We start from the raw sequence: 3,614 nt of genomic DNA, 5'->3' as shown, positions 1-3,614 counted from the left end.
AACTAATATTTTGTGTTTATAATTATTTTATTAGAAACTATTTCGAGAATTATCTTAAATTAATGATTTGGATTTGTATGTGAGGTTCACACTCCTTTTAATGAAAATTTTGATGTCTTTCTCATTAAAATAAAGTCGTCTAAATTCATTGAATGAGAAAGAGAAATGTACCTATGAAGGACTCTGATATTTAAGTTAATAAAGATTTTAGATAAATATTTTAATTAAAATTTTCAAAATACCTATATATGATGAGGTATTTTATACCATTAGGGTTATAGATTAACTACCTTTATATAATTCCTCCATCTATAGTAGTGAATAGTTACTCCCTACTGTTTTGGAGGAGTTCTTATCCCACATTTCAAATAAGGAGCGAGATTATAGATATAGACATTGGTATAATTGGGTAGGGGTGGCAAAACAGGTCAGCCCGTCCCGTCCCGCCCCGCCCCGCCAAAGCCCGCTGCAAAACGGGGCGGGCTGACCCGCCCCGCCAAAATGATATGGGATGAACTTGCCACCCCGCCCCGCCAAAGGACGGACTGGCGGGTTGGCGGGCCGGCCTGCCTTTCTTTTTTTTTGCACCAATAAATAGTTTGAAATCTTAAATAACATAACAAATAACACTATCTAAAATAAGATCAATAACAAAATCAATTACAAAATAACAACAAGAATGTTAATACAAACTAAATCAATAACAAATTAACAAAAAGTAAATAATAGAGAACTGAATAGAGATTAGAATTAATAACCAGTAAGAAAAAGGTATAAAAAATAAAACAAAAACATAGAACAGAATCATCCTCCCAAGCTCCCACAAACAGAACCATCAGTCATCAAGCGTCCCTCCTACAAATAGAGGACAGAATCGTCATTCCCAGAAATAGAAAAATAAAAGAAAAACTAAACAAAAATAGAGAACAGCTGTTCCACAAATAGAATCATCAAACAGCCTCCCACAAGGAAAAAAAAGAAAAATTAAGAGTCGTCGCAGACGCGAGTCGTCACTGCCAGTGCTTTCTGGTTTGCGCTACGAGAGAGGGAGAGCCCAGTTGTTGTTTCTACCAGTGATTCTGGATTATGGTGCTTTCTGGACGGGAGGAAGACAGAGACATGAGGGAGAGAGAATGCGAGAGTGAAGAGGGAATGCGAGTCCTCGCGCGCCTTCAAAATCAAGTTGTGAGGAAGAGAGCCAGTGACGCCGGTGCGAGGGAGAGATCCGATTCGTCGTCGCCGCCAGTGGGAGGGAGAGATTAGGGATGATTTGGTAAGGGTTTAGAGAGAGAGACCGTACCTTCCAATCGAGTTGTGAAGGAGAGACAGAGACAGCAACGCTGCCATGCCGGTGCGAGGAAGAGTGGGGATGTCGTCGGAGGGAGATAGAGGCTACTGTTTGGTGACGTGAAGACTAGAGAAAGAGGGCTACAGGGAGAGGGAGAGGGAGGCAGCGCTGCTGTGCTGTGGCCTGTGGTTGTGGGTGTTCACAAATGAAACCCTAAACTCATGTTAGTTCCATATATATATGACAGTGTAAATGACCAGAATGTCCTTCAAAAAAATTTTTGCTAGCCCGCCGGGCCAGCCCGCCCCGCCCCGCCAAAGCCCGCGGGTTTGGCGGTGCGAATTTGGCGGGTTTTTAAAAAATGGCGGGCTCAAAATCTCGCCCCGGCCCACCTTTTTTGGCGATTTTGGCGGTTTGACCCGGCGGGTTCGACCCGTTTTGCCACCCCTATAATTGGGAGTCCTTTTTTATTGTCAAAATCGAGTCAGGTCCACTTACCACACAAATTGAACAACTTTGAAGGAATCTTTTAGATTTTTTTTAGACTATGCTTATTTTTTTAGACTTAACTTTAATTTCAGACCAGAATATAAACATAAATATTTTTTTATTCTATAAATAAATTTTTTATGTTTGAATTTGATCTATTCATTAAAAAAAAAATTAACATGTAAAAAAAGAACATAATAGTATATAAACATAGCAGAGAAAAAATAATTTAAACCATAAGGTAAGAGGTATATATGAGTAAGCCCGTATTAATTTAAATTTGGACTTGATTCTAATATTTTATTGTGTTTATTTAAAAATTTTTAGTCAATAAAATACTATACCTAGCTATTATTTTTTTTATTCTTACTAATTATTGTATTTATTCGATAGATCCATGAACCACGAAATCCTCTTTTTTTTTATCTCTATCTCTGTTAGGTATTAACTGAAATCAACGCTTTGATTTTCTGTTGACTAATAGTTCGAATAAGTCTTGAATGAGCCTCCCAAAAACTTAATGTAAATAAACGAAATTTTGTCCTACATTTCTGAGTTATATATTCTTGTTTAATTTTGATATCTAAATTGACTTGAAAACAAATCAAGTTAATCTGATATAAAATTAGTGTATAATTTTATAATTTTATATAATAAATTTAGCATTTTTTATTTTAAAATTTAATTTAATAAATATTATATTATATTTATACTAAAATAAATTATTTTAAAATAAAAATAACAAAATATAATATAAAAAATATTAATTAAATTAAAAAATATAATATTTTATTTTTAATTTCACTTTAATATATATTTTTTTAATTATAAAATACAATTTTGTGTTGGATCACCCAAAGCATGATCTGTCCAAAAATAATAGAGTAAAAATGATAAATCTAATTCGGATAAAATATGTTTTGAATCTGAACTGAGTCAACTGACTTTTGAACACTTCTATCATGACGTTTTAATAAATTTTTTATTTTATTACTATCATATGTTGTGATAAGAATGTAATGAATGCCCATTTATCAATTGGGCGACTAATCTTTTCCATGCAAAGAAATCACTTTCCAAAATTAAATTAAAAGTGAATGAATGTTAAAAACTAAGGCTTATTACCTGTATAAATAGGTGAAGCCTCGCTTGGATTTATAGAGCAATAAAAATCTCCTCTCTTTTATATTACTAATAACAATTCTCTCTCTATTTATATTGCCTACATATAAAACTTTTCTTCTTTCTTTCTTTCATATGTTACTACATATATTAGTAAAATATATATTTAATATATATATAAATTATCTCTTTTATATTGAGATAGTAATTATGGTGAATATTACTACTAGAATTATTTAATTATATTTCATATTTTATATTTGTTACATCTTTCTAATTTATTTATTTAGTTATTTTACATCACGTTATCAACACGAAACTCTAATGAAATTTTGGGAAGACTTCAAGTAACAAATTTTTATTATGTCGAAACTCTTTCATCTTAAATATAATGCTTTTAATATATCTGAAAATAATTATTTATCATGGATACTAGATGTTAAAATCCATCTTGATTCAATGGATCTTGGAGATACCATTAAGGCTGAAAATAATACATCCCAAAAGGATAAAGCCAAAGCCATAAGTTTTTTTCGTCGTCATCTTGACGAAGGATTGAAAAATGAATATCACACATTAAAAGATCCTGCAGATTTGTGGAAAGACCTTGAAGAAAGGTACAATCATCAAAAGACGGTGATACTTCCTCAAGCCTAATATATTAGAGAAATTTTTTTGACCTTCCATGTCTCGAACGTGCTCCTGCAGTAGCAGT

This window comes from Arachis hypogaea, chromosome 4 (assembly GCF_003086295.3).
Source record: "Arachis hypogaea cultivar Tifrunner chromosome 4, arahy.Tifrunner.gnm2.J5K5, whole genome shotgun sequence".
NCBI lineage: Eukaryota > Viridiplantae > Streptophyta > Magnoliopsida > Fabales > Fabaceae > Arachis > Arachis hypogaea.
Note: the sequence above shows the minus strand (reverse complement) of the source record.